The 13,644-nt window shown below is 39.7% G+C and overlaps 1 protein-coding gene across 1 annotated transcript in view; it reads left to right on the forward strand.

Moving 5' to 3' along the window:
• Positions 1-13,644, forward strand: part of MYO6 (myosin VI) — a 105,618-nt gene that overhangs the window by 17,945 nt on the left and 74,029 nt on the right. The gene's annotated exons all lie outside the window — the stretch shown is intronic.

Raw genomic sequence — 13,644 nt, forward strand, 5'->3', positions numbered from 1 at the left:
CTCCACAATGTCAAGCAAGACTGATAGTGGTAGACAAGCTGTATGTCAGGGCAGCTTGTCCACTGGGGTGACTCTTGATAAGCATAAAGTGAATACCTTGGAAATGACTTCTCTAATAGATTCACGAGTTAAAAATAATTGTCTCACTACCCTTTGATCTGTCTTTACTTTTAATAAAGGGTGTGGCCACTCAGAGGTAATTTGAGTCACAATGAAGAGTGGGTGGAAGCTCTAGGCCCATTATTATGGTGTCAATGGGTGATCCTTACTTACGTTAATAGCTTTGTTTTGGTTTTCTGGTGTAAGTGGGACTAGACTGTCTGAATTGATCTGCGTCTTCTTGCCTATTATGAACGACTTGTAATTATTGCAGGATGTAAGTCATCTTCTTAGAATGTCATGTTGGGAATAGCTGTGTATTCTCAGAGTGATAGTGAAGAGAGTTTTGCTCAGCAAATGTAAGAAAATTGAAAGTTTGAATGTGGATACGAGCTTTGGCTTGGGTGGTGATTTTTCTTCTGAGATTGCAACCTCCTCCAAGAATTGAATGTTTAGGAGCTTAGTGTTTCAAACAACATCCATGCAGATCAAAATTATATATAATAAGGTAACAGTGTGAAAATGCACATAAAGTTTATAGTAAGTGTTGGTCCTGACTCCCTTTCCCAGCAGTGTATTTGTCATATTTTCATAAGGTTTGTTGTATAAAAGAGAATCCCTTGTAGAGGATATCCTTAGAAGTTTGAATGAAATATTGGAGTGACTTCTTGGCTGCCCTGGCCCTCCAGATGAGGGATAACCAATGGGGTGTCATCTATAAATTATGGACTACAGTTGCTGTCATTCCTGGCCATTGGCCATGCTGGCTAGGGCTGATGGGAGTTGTAGTCAAAACCTTCTGGAGAATGTGGCATTGACTACCTCTGCTCCCAATGTTGTGGACACAGCAAGCATGATCAGGGAAGATGCCAGTTGTGGTCTAACAAGATCTGGAGGTCAAAACTTCCCCAGCTCTGTTCTAGGGCTGTTGGGTAATTTTAACAAATACATTTGGGAAGCTGAAATGGATGAGAAGTTGTTGGCTAGGTATTGGCGATGGAAGGGAAATGATACTTAAATTTCTTTTTTTTTTAAAATAACATTTCATAGCCAGGGTGGTTGTGAATGTGCTCTTACAGCCACAGAAGGTTCCAGTTTAACAAGTCTAAGCCATTTAAGTTTGTTTGAAGCACATTTAAGAATTATTTTGGCTTTATTCTCCTCCCTAATGGATTAACAAGATAATAGGTTTAAATGCAGCAAATAACAAAACACAGAGATGCTGCAGTGACTGACAGCAGTTGATCTAATTATGTTTTGGAGAAAGGTGCTAGAGCCACTGTTTTACTCTAGGGGAAAGCATAAAAGCAGCAATTAATTGGGTTGTCCTGATAAGGGATAGCAGTGGAATAATTAAAAATGATTACACACCCCGCTTATTTTTAAAGCAGTCTTTTTTCCATTTTGTTCTAGACACAGTCTAATGTACACTTTAAATAAACAACTGTCCCTCGGCTACCAGCTTGCCAGGGGTTTTGCAGATGACTAGTGGTGACCACAGTTCTTGGTTGATCACACGAAATGAGAGTCCCTTTCTCTTCTGTAGGCTCTTCATACATCACAGAGAACTCAGAGACACAAGAGGTCTTATTTTGTTCTGGATAGCAGAGTCCCTGCTTCTGTTCTAAGTTATTTGCACACTCCCAGGATATCTGGGGTAACAGAGGAAGAGGCGTTCAGTTTCTCACCTCACACTGAGGTTTGGAGAGTCTCAGAAGTACAAGGAGGGATTCCCAAGTCTTGTGTGTGTGCAAGTGGAGTCTAGGGAAGCAAAGTCCATGGTGACACCAGTAATGACTGGTTCTTCCTCCCAGCTGAAATTTGTGAAAGCCTGCCAAAAGGTTTGTCACTGACAAGAATTACAGCAGTCTCTTTCTGCAATAATCTTTAACTCACCAATCATGAGGTGGCATGGATTTCTGTGGGTGTGGAATAGTTGTATAATGGGTTTGGGGACCTCATGTCCCTGGGACAAATGTGCCCCTTCAGCCCTCTCTGTCTGGCCCTTGGAACTTTTCCCAGGCCACAATCCTCACTTCACACCCTGAATGTTTTTGCCTGGCTGGAATGGTGTCCATGAACTCTGATAATGCCTCTTGCTTCTCTTCTTGCTATTGGCGCGTGGCATTTGTAAAGTTAACCAGAAGGGACATTGCTGTGTGACACTGAATGGAATGTAGGTGTCATGGAGATAGTCTGAGTCATGTTATGGCCACCCTATGTAGGGCCCTTGCTAATTGTTCCATATGGCAGCTGGAAACTTTTGACATCCTTCTATATTTACATATTTGGACGCTACTGTCATGCCCCCTCCATTTTCTCCTCCTCCTTCATGTAGAAAACACCCAGCCTCCCACTTATTTCCTTGAATATTTTGCTGTCAAGACCAACTGCTATCTTTTTAGTTCTGGGTGTTTCTTCCCTCCCGCCTTAAAAAAAGAAAAAAGATTTTCACCATGGCCATTATGATGCTCTCAACTGAACACAGTCTGCAAGATTTGTGTGTAGATGCAGAACTTAGTTTCCTTTCCGTCTTGCCATAACTTAATTTCCTTTTCCTTTTGCCTTAGTATGTGTATTTGGTGCCGGTGCTCAGCGCTAAAGTATTAAGAACATTTGTAACCAGCTTAATATTAAGGAAAACATTCTTTTAAGTGATGTGAAAAACTCAGTATATAAAAACAATAACATAAAACAATTAATCCCAACATCACTATAATAATAATAATAATTTTTTAAAAATTTAAATACTTTTATTATTTATACTCCGCCCATCTGGCCGGGTTGCCATTATCTATAACGGTAGATAAAATTCAAGTCAGAATGACCAAATGCAGGATCCAGCTTCAATAACTAAATTTAGTGGTCAGGGAAACCCTGGACAAAGAACTAGGTCTTTAAAAGACACATAAAACAAACAATGGAAGAAGCATTCCCATATAGCAGGAGGAAGAACATTCCAAAGGGCAGGGGCAACAGCAGAAAAAGCTCGTTTCCGTGACAGTCCATAGGGCATAGTTTGGCCAATGTGGGCTCCCCTTGCTCATGTGAAGTGAAAATAGATGAAGGTGCCTCTGAGCAGGTGAAGAGTGCAATTCCCTCATCTCCAAATAATTTCAGCACACGTCGGGGAGTAGGAAATGAGGGCATCTGCTTCCAAGGGTACTTTTCCAGCTCCATTGCCTCCTTTTTAAAAATAGAAATCGAGCATTTATATAAGCACACTTTTGTGTTTGCTTTGTTAATCTTTTCATTAAACCGGCAAGGGAGGGGAAGTAAGTCACCGGTAACTATAGGTTTGTATGTGTGCGCAAATCCTAATTTGCTGCTTCTAAATGTAGTCCTCATTGTGAGCTCGCCAAAAAAGTGCGAAGTCATTTAACAAGCAGTATTCCTAATCGCATGGGTGTCCGGGTGATGCAACCTCTTTCCTGTAAGCTGCTCTCTAAAGGCCACTGTCACACCTGCAAGACAACGCCTACGAAACATGCCACTATTGTAAGCAAACTCATGCATTTACTGCGCTAATGATTATGTTGCTAATGCTAGTGTTAGCCCAGGAAGCTGTGTTGACTTATCTGTGTTATGGCATATCCCAAAATGTTTAGGGGTAACTCTCGTTTTCCTACTCATATTGAAATATTGCCCCTCAATGAGGCTAAACTTAGATTCACAAAATGTTTAGGGGTATGCGTAGCCCTGTGTCCCCCCAGAAAAAAGCACTTAGAACACATGACTTCCTGTAAAGAATTCTTGGAACTGGAGTTTACCCATCGCATAGCTACAATTCCCAGCATGGAATTCTCTGGGGGAAGTCATGTGCTTTAGATGTTTGGTGTGTATGCAGCCAGACTCTAGTCTACACTTAACTTTTACCATGGGGTAAAGTGTTGGCGCAAGTGGTTCCCTGCCCTCCCCAGTGCCAAGGTGTAAAACGGAATTCTGTCCTCTGCCTGTTACTGACATAAATTGGAGACAGGCAAACTTGCTGCATGATGGGCTGCAAGTCATGTGGTGACTTTCGCTTCATAATGTAGTTAGTGAAGAGCAACACTTTCCGTAAGAATGTGGTGAAGCGAACACTTAAAACTGGGTCACAGGCTGGGCTGCTGAAGAGATGAAGCTCTTTATAGTTGGGAGTTGTTGGAGCGACAGTGCCTTGAGATGGCTGGTTGACCATATGATATTTGAATATGCATAGCAGAATTTTCTGTATGTGATCATTCCATCACTTAAAGCCAAGAGCTTTTTATTTTTTACTCGGTGCAGCTTGAAACCTGAGCAGCAACTAATAGAGACCCATTTGAATGCTTCGTGCCTCTTCCTCCATTCTGTGTTAGGGATCTAAATAGATGCAGACTCTGCGATGGACGAGTTCCGGAGAACTTGAAAGCTTGCACCCTATGGTGACATTTTAGTCAGCCTAATAAAGGTAATCTGGATAAAGGTAATGTGGATTTACCTAATAAAGGTAATGTGGATTTTGGAACTTCTGTTATAGGCCTGGGTGTCTGTGTTTACTTTTTGCATTACCATTTATTGCCTACCAGGTCAAGTCTATACCTGTTTGGGAGGAAACTATATGTTGCCACTGGGGCTGTTATTGGTACAGTTCTATTATTCAAAGTCTTTCTGTCTGATTAGGCTTTGAGACTGGCAAATTTCTTCATGAATGCCCAACCCATGGGCTTCAATGAGCTTTATCCTGGTTTCTCAAATAGGTGAGGAACTGCCTGACATAATCCAAAAGTTATTATGTGAAGAGACTTTTCTGGGATAAGTCCTTCGTTCCATGTATTCAATATTTTAACAGGTGACCTTTGGTAAAAATAGTGATATGGTTGGTGAGATTTGTAGATGGCATCACACTGGAAGGTATTTTTAATTCATAGCAGAAGTGGCAAGCTTATGTAGGTTAAGATGGAGTAACAGAAAGATAGTGAAATCTTGTGGAAGAGTGTATATTGTGATGGATTTAGGGACTAATGATAACCTTTGCTTTTTGGTTAGATCTGCTACCTAGGAACCAAAAGCTATCTGATAACTACTCATGTGTTACAGTGGCAAAAAGAAAAAAAAGGCAAATGTAGCATACTGGATGCAGTAGAGCATAAAAAAAATGTTCAGATGGCAAAGGCTGCAATTTGCTGAGATTTATGTGCAGGAATGAATCCTCTTGATGTCATGAAATTACTGCTTGTAGCGTCACCAAATGGATGTGCAAGCAAGCGCCAATTTCCAAGGGGGAATGCATCGCTATGATTTCACTCTTGGAAAGATTTGTAACCTCTTCCTGTGCATTATACAAAAATTCTTTTAGCTGTGGGAAGATAAATAGAAAGAAGAGGGTATGAGTTGTATCACTCGGGCGATAGCCGATGTGATGCCCTGCAGATGTTTTTGAACTCTAGCTCCCATCAGTCCAAGCCAACATGGTGAATGGATGGGAATTATGGAATGGAGTGTTTATAAGAGCCAAGGTAAGTTTTTGCATGTAGTTCAGTTGATTCCCAAGCACGAATTTCTACATGGTTGCAGCCCATGGCATCTATAAAGGATTTTTACAATTTACTCTTTTATGCCATAGTATACTTCACTTTCTTCAGCAGTGTTTTATGCTGGATTGTTTTATTTGATGTTTTAAAGTAGATCATAAACCGCTTTGAGATTCCCCCCCCCCAAAAAAAATACAAAGCGGTATAGAAATGAAAATAAAAATAAAATTTCAGCTTAATTTAAAACTATGCTGCTCATCAAATCGCCTTTCAGCTCCCATTATATCCCCCACTCTCCTCTCCTTAGACCATTTGATAGACCAAGTCAGTGGCATTAGATAAATAATTCAGTACACTTTTAATAAATGTTTGATATTAGAGCTAGAAATTGCAACCACAACAGAAATTCACTTATTACTTGCAGTAGGATTGCTCAAGTCTTAGGATAATCCAAGACCCCCTACTAAAAACAGAAACAATAACATAAGTAATGAAACTGTGGATGCCTAATTAATATGAACGGTCAATATTTGATTGGATATGCCTGTGCAACGATAGTGTAAGATACAGTGAGAGAATGCATGGAAGTAAATAATCACATATTGTTTTCAGGGCTTCTACCCACCACGCCCTGACAGTTCACCAGCATCAAATCTATAACTGCCTCTTATTTGTGCTAGCTCTGGATATAATAGACATAGGATTCAGTTCTGGACAGGGGTCCACTCCTTCCAAAAGAACAGGTGTATAGTTTGGTGGTGTTCCTAGGTCAATCTCAGCCATTGAAAGCTCAGGTGTCTTCTGTGGTGAGGAGCACCTATTACCAGCTTAGGTTGGTGTGCCAACTATGCCCTTTCCTGGCTAGCTTAGTCATTGTAATCTTAAAATTGGACTACTGTAATGCACTCCATGTAGGGCTTGCCTTTAGGATTGGTCTGGAAGCTGCAGCCAGGGTGTTGAGCGAAACACCTGAGCACTCGCATGTTACACCTGTGCCAGGGCAACGACATTGGCTGCCAATCAGCTGCAAGCCATGTTGAAGCCCTGAACAACTTAGGATCAGGTTGCCTGAAAGACCAACGACCCCTGTGTAGACCTGCAAGTTCACTTCGATCATCTGGGGAACAGGCATGTTCTGCTGTTTCCCCTGTTTTGTGGAATGTCCTTCCCCCGTGATATGTGAAACAGTTGCTTCAGACATCTTGTAAAGACTTACTTTTTTGCCCGGATTTCCTGTCACCCATAAAATTGGACCCTGATTTATGTGTATGAAACTCCCAAATCTGTTTTATTTGCTTTTCTGTGCTTTCATATTGTTTTATTGATTTTGGCTGTATTTCTGTTTTAATGGATACTTTATTTATATTGTGCAAAGTGTACACCACTTAGAGGTTTTAAAGATCTTAAGTTGTTTAGAAACGTTTTTAAATAAAACCAAAACCAAACCATAATGCCTTTATCTGAGTTGCAGGCTATTTTCCAGCCCAAGAACATCTAAGGGATGTTATCCTGTTTTGACAGGATAAGTGTTTGAAGCATTGAAAAGGTATACTTTTCATATAATATGCAATTACATGTGGAATTCATTCTCAAAGGATAATGCTATACAGTACACTATTCTTAATTAACAGGCCCAAAGAAATTTAACTGGTTCACCCAGGTTTTAGATAGCTGCCTGTTTGTTGGCTGTTTCTCACTGAGTTGCTGATCAGAGGGCACATGTGCAAGGCCATTTTCAGTGATTCTGATATTTACACGTGTTGGAATTATCAAGGTATAAAATGGGGATGGAGAACCTGTGACTTTCCTGATGTTTCTAGACTACCAGCAGCTCTGACCATTGGCCATGTTGACTGTGGCTGATGGGCATGGGAACATCTGGAGGACAGATGCTTGCATAGAATCGCAACTAAAACGATCAGTAGTGAAATACTTCCAAAATAATAGTGTTTGCTGGAAGCTATGAATAACTAATCAAAACTGAAATACACGTATGATAGATGTATGTTTGTACCACAGTATTGTGGCACATGCTTAATACTGAATTATGTTTGATATTTGTTTTATAAATAAATTTATAAAGTTACCGTAATCATAGGTTACCATTAGGGACACACCCCATACAAGGTATAATAAAACTACAATACAGTTCAAAACAAAATTAGGAAGTCAAAGTTGAAGAAAAAAGGCAGTCAAAGTTGAAGAAAAGATCTTGGAAGATAAAAGTTGGAAAAGTATTTACTTTCATTATTATCATTTCGTGTGCGGGTGTGGGTGTGTGGGTGTCTGCACATATGAGTGTTTTTGTATGCAATGTTTGGGAGGAAATAAGACAGTAAATAACAAATAACAAACTAAATATTGATGTATGTAATTTTTATATCTTGATTATGTTTGGTGGTGGTATGGCTGCATTGTTTTTTGTAACATGAAATCATTCAATAAAAATTATTAAAACAAAACAAAACAACAAAACAAAACAAAATTAGACACATTAATTGGCAGCAGTTCAGTTTTTTTAAAAAAAGAATCACAGGCCCCTTTATTAATTTATTAAAAACAAATTAAGGAAACAGTATAGGTTCCAGTAGTTGAAAAGTTCTATATCGTAAAAGATATGGTTACCATATTTCAAAATGTGAAAATCCGGACACAAAAGTTCTTGAGCTTTGCTTTTTTTTTTTTAACCCCCCCCTCCAAAAATGAAGTTTTTAATCTATTTTTAGGGGAATCTCAAAAAACAACAACAACACACATCACAAAACCACACTTCCTGTATGGGCTGCCATACGCCCGCTTTTCAAACATTCCACCTGGACGCCATTTTCGATGGACAAATCCCAACTGTGTCAGGGAAATTCCAGATGTATAGCAGCTCTGTAAAAGAGCTCTGTAAACTCATAAAATAAAGGCTTATGACTCAACTATGTGTAAAGGCACAGTTTGAGGTGCGAACAAAAATATCCTCACATTAGGTTGAATTGATAGTAAATAAGAAACCATTGCAAACGCCCTGGTTTAATTTCAGTAGTGTATAATAGCTCAATTGTTGGAGACAAATGTGGCATCAGGGAAAGAAATAGTCTGTTTTGTCAATGGAAAAAAGGAGTCTCTTGAGTAAACAAATGAATTCAAGATCTGAAGTTCCTACTTTGTGGAACTGGAATTTAAGAAGTGGCTACTTCCTCAGACAACTGACTGACCTTTTATTGTAGGCCTGGTGGTTAAGAGATTATACATTTTAATTTCAGGGTAGCTTGCTTGTGCAGCCTACTTGAACATCTGGAGAAATGGCAGTGTGTGCCCTGGTAACAATGTTCCTTTGGTTTTCGTGGTTGTCCGAAATGAATGTTGTTCTCCAAGTACTGTATGCTAAAAATAAATCAGGGGCTAGTGAAAGTCATGGCCTCTTTAGATCCAATACACTTTCAATATTCTAAAGAGCCATTACCATTCATAGCATTGGATTTTCAGTGTGTGCAAAATTTAGGAGCCAGTTAACTTCTCATAGGCACCTAGTTAGTGGTAAAAACTTGCTTCTTGACCTCTGTCATAACCTTGGAGCTACTGTGGCTACTGGATGCTTGGAGGTTGGATAAAAAGTGGAGCCCAAAGTTAAGAAGGAATTGAATATATTTCAACCTACAGAAAATGTGGCTTATATCTGATTTGTACAGTTCTAAATAAAGAAATAAATATGGCCACCGGCCAGGTCTGACTGAATACAGATGTTGTTCAAAAGGATTTGCTCTATGTTGCTCAGCACACATGACCAGGATAATCGGGTGTTGTGAACTGCTTGGAATGTAGCTGAAGGCTTCCAAGTTAACATAAACTGGACTTGACTTCACAGTGTAGAGCCACAAACTTTCATTTTGTGGACAAAAGTGCTCATGTTTAATACTTAAGGTTCTGCAAGCTTTAGTTTTGCTGGCAAAAGCTGAAGTCTTTCTTCTGTCCTTGCGATTAATAAGGCCATTTACGGATTGAAAGCATTTGCAGGCATCTCTGGGTTTTTTTTGTGGTCTGGAAGCAGGGATTCTATACATTCCATATTATTTTCCCCTTGAGTTGGGGGAAATGCCCATACAGAAATCCAGTGCTTTTTAGAACTTTATGTAATGCAGAATGAGATGGTAGAGTGCCACATTGTGTATGCAGAGATTCATTTTGTGTGTGTTTGTGTTTGTGTGTGTTACTGCTCTCCTATTTTTTAAAAAAACAACAACTGTGCATGTAATAAGTTAGCAGGGAGAGGACTGTTCTAAGGCCCCCCCCCCCCCATATATTAGTTATATGCAGAGTACTTCTTTCTGATTGGACAAACATTTAAAAATAATCATACACAACCCATCAGCATTCTGAAATAAGGCAGAATTCCACTACTGCATTCTGTGGCTTGGGTCTGGCATCTGTGGCCCTCCAGATGTTGTTGGATTCCAACTTCTGTCAGCCTCAGCAAGGATGCCTAATGATCAGGGATGGTGGAGGTGGTAGCTCAGCAACATCTGGAGGGCCACATGTTCCACATTTAGATGATTTGAATGACCTACGATGAGCCTTGGGCTTGTGTGCTCCACTATCCTTTCCCCCAGTTCATATGTAAGGGTAATTGGTTTAATCCAGCTTTGGCTCTTTTCCTGTCCACATGGGCAAAAGAGGAGAGGGGAAGACCGCATGTGAGCCCTGACGTTGCACCTTCTTCTCAATCATCTCTAAGCCACCTTCTGAACTGGAGCAAGGGAATGTGTAGAATGGCTTTTGGATTCCAAATTTATAGACAACTCCAGAGCACCGGAGATCACAGTTCTTGAAGCCTCTTCCCAGAGGCTGTGGCAGTTACGACTTGATGCAGCTCTATGGCTCCTTCGATGCAGCGGCCATGTTCAAACCATGGTAACATTTGGGCACCTGTTTCTCCCAGTTCTGCCTATATTCCTGTTCACCTCAGCCCAGTAGGACCAGCCCAAGCACGTTCTAATGCCTGAGATGAAGAAAACGCATATGGTAGCACCCTTGTCCTCTGTGGTAAAAACCAGAATGCAAAATTCAATTAAATGAGGGGAGGTATCTTGTCAGTAAGATACTGTCTAATATGCGTTGCTTGAGGCAGCTGCCTCACAGGAGAATGCTTTTGCTATTTGACAGGATTTCTTTCCTCTAGAAGCAAATACAGCCTTATTCCCTTTCCACCTCTGCTGTTGAGGGACTGTTGTCGACTGTCGCCACTCTTGTGGGAATGTCTCTGATCAAGCTGATCTTGACTCCTATCACCTCAGTATGATTTCAGTGCCTGTTATGGCTCTTTCCTTACACGTAGGAGTGAAAAATCTGCTTGTTTGACAGGCCTTTTTAAAGGAAGGATATGTGAGCCCTTGCTGTCCAATGTAGCTCACTCCATTATTGCCTAGCGATAATGTCTACATTTGGGCACTGCTGCAGGTTAAAAAAGGAAGGAAACTACTTTGAGGTAATCGAGGGGCTTTTATGACTGATGACTGGCACTTTGTGGCAGAATATTTTCTAACTGATTTATTGTGTCACAACGTTTCATCGCACACACAAATCTTACAATAGGGTTTTGTTTTTGAGTGACACAGAAGTTGCCACAGCTGGGAATCAGAAGAATGAAACAACCATTGAGGGTGGGGGAGAGGGGCGAGATCCAAAAACAGTTTAAATACAGTGTAGTTAAAAGACTGTGGCATATTTACATGAAGGCATGGGCAGTGTCAGTCATGTAATCCAAAAGTTGGGATTGGCCACTCAGTGCATGTATTCTCCATGTGGTAGTCTGTCAACACCGTGTTCAGAATTCTCTGCCTTTATGTGAATATGTACATTTATGGGTATATACAGTGCTTTTTTCGGGGGGGGGGATGCAGGGGTACGCATACCTCTAAACATTTTGTGAATCTTTGTACTTTTGTCCATTTACTGTATTTATTTTCCCCAATTCAAATTATAAAATGGTGATTTTCTTTGAGTCAAAATGAGAGTACCCCCCTAAACATTACCTGCCCTTTCCCATAAAGTCCCTGGGCAATAAAATGCACTTATTAGTCAAATGAATAATTACAGGCGTAAAGCCATAAAGATGTAGAAGCAGTTAAAAACAGGTCCACATATAAATCAATTTGAAACAATTCCATATACAAAAATTACAAACATTTGAAAACAATGCTATATATGAAAACAGTTGTATGTGTGCTTAGTATACATATATGTAATATGATCTCTCTCTCCTGCATCAAGCGAGGCGCCAGGTTAGATTGCCTACAAGGTGTCTCCTCTCTCCCCAAAATTTAAATGCACATTTTAAGTAAATAAATTAGTTGCTTCCATAGCAACACAAAAAAAGTCTTTTTATTTTAAAATTTGTTGAAATTTGTCAAAACAAAACAGTTTGAGGATTGCCAGGATAGAAGTTCATTGCAAACTCCTTGAATTTAAGGTCATGTTTCTGTACAAGAGCTGTGTGCGCAATGGAACGTTGAGACATTTCCCCCCCGTGTTACAGCTGCTCCTTTGAAACCTCAGTAAGAGTCTCCCAAGAGGCAATTGGGAAGCGCACAATTCTCGGCGTGTGTGGTGAAAGGGTGAATGCTGTTTATTTCCTTTTCCTGTCGGTTTTACTTTTGGAAAATTCTCTTGTGAAATCCCAATTTGCCTTTTAGATTTGGAGGAACAAATCAAAGAAGTGAAGCACTTCAAAAAGAACCTGGAATGCCTCTTGAGGCAAACTTGCCCATCTACATTGCGGTGTTTCCTTATAACTTGTATACATTTTTTCATTCTGAAGAATGGAGCTGTCTTTCTCTCTCTCTCGATGAGAGTCGCTGAACTTACCAGTAAAACCTCAGCTTTGCAAATTTGACATATAGAATGAGAAACATCAAACACCGGAAAAGGTCCACCAATATTCACTTGCTGTGTTACATAAATTTCAACAGCGTTTGTGAAGGGGAAGTTCTAAGTAGACGGAACTTTTTTTTATTACCATCATAAAATATGTTTTGGGTCAGCATACTAAATAGTTTAGATGCATAAATATGATACCTGTTTTTCTGTCATAGATGCTTAGGATCTCTTGGCCTGAGTCCTTATGTAGATCTGAAATAATAAATCAGTAATAAAGGGACAAGAAAAAAAGGTTGTTTGTTAAGCGGAGATTTGAGTGTATTTAATTACCAGTGGAATTACTGCAGGACGCTTTGTATTTAATAGTGTGGATGTGAGTTGACAAATAGCTTGCCAAGAGTATTAGATTAATTTTAAGCTGTGTAATCTTGATCCAAAATGGATATGATATGATGCAATGCAAAGCTATACATAGTTAGAAATTTATAGAACCATGCTTAAATAAAAGAGATCCATTTTATGTATCAACTGCCTCTTTTAGTTGCTTCATTCAAGAGACAAACTGAAGTATTGCTATTGGACCAGAAGCCCACTCTTTGTATTCATCATGACTTTTTCTACTAGACTGTTAGGGATTTCATTCTCAAACTTTTGCACCTTAATAACTCCTGCCTAATGTATTGGGTTTTAAATATAATATTCACACTTTCTATCTGTCTTCCATCTGTCTTATTGTAGAATTAGCGTTGTGGTTGTTATCCTCCTATCTCCAGTTCCTGAGAAGAGAACTGAGAAAGTTGTGGGTGTAATGCTCACATGTGTTGAAAGTCAAGTAAACAGGAACTAAAAAACAAAACAAAACCCCAAGCACTGGAACATTTAAAAGACATAGGATCTACACTGCTAAATGGAACAAAGTTTAGTCTTTGAAGTGTGAGAACAATCCATAGCCTTTCCTCAGAAAATATTACTTAAAGCAGCATGGCTCTCTCATTGAGGGGACTGATCAAATTCATACCTCCTTAGTTTTAGCAACTCTACAGGAATTTGGAGTCCAGTCATTATTCAAGCTCTGATAAATGCAAAAATATTTGTTCAATATTTCTCAACTCAGTTGTATCCCCTTATTTTGTGTGTTTGGAGAACTGGGAAACTGAAATCAGCACATGCTACTTGAGTTAGTATAACC

This window comes from Podarcis pityusensis (assembly GCF_964106645.2).
Source record: "Podarcis pityusensis genome assembly, chromosome: 3".
Classification (NCBI taxonomy): Eukaryota; Metazoa; Chordata; class Lepidosauria; order Squamata; family Lacertidae; genus Podarcis; species Podarcis pityusensis.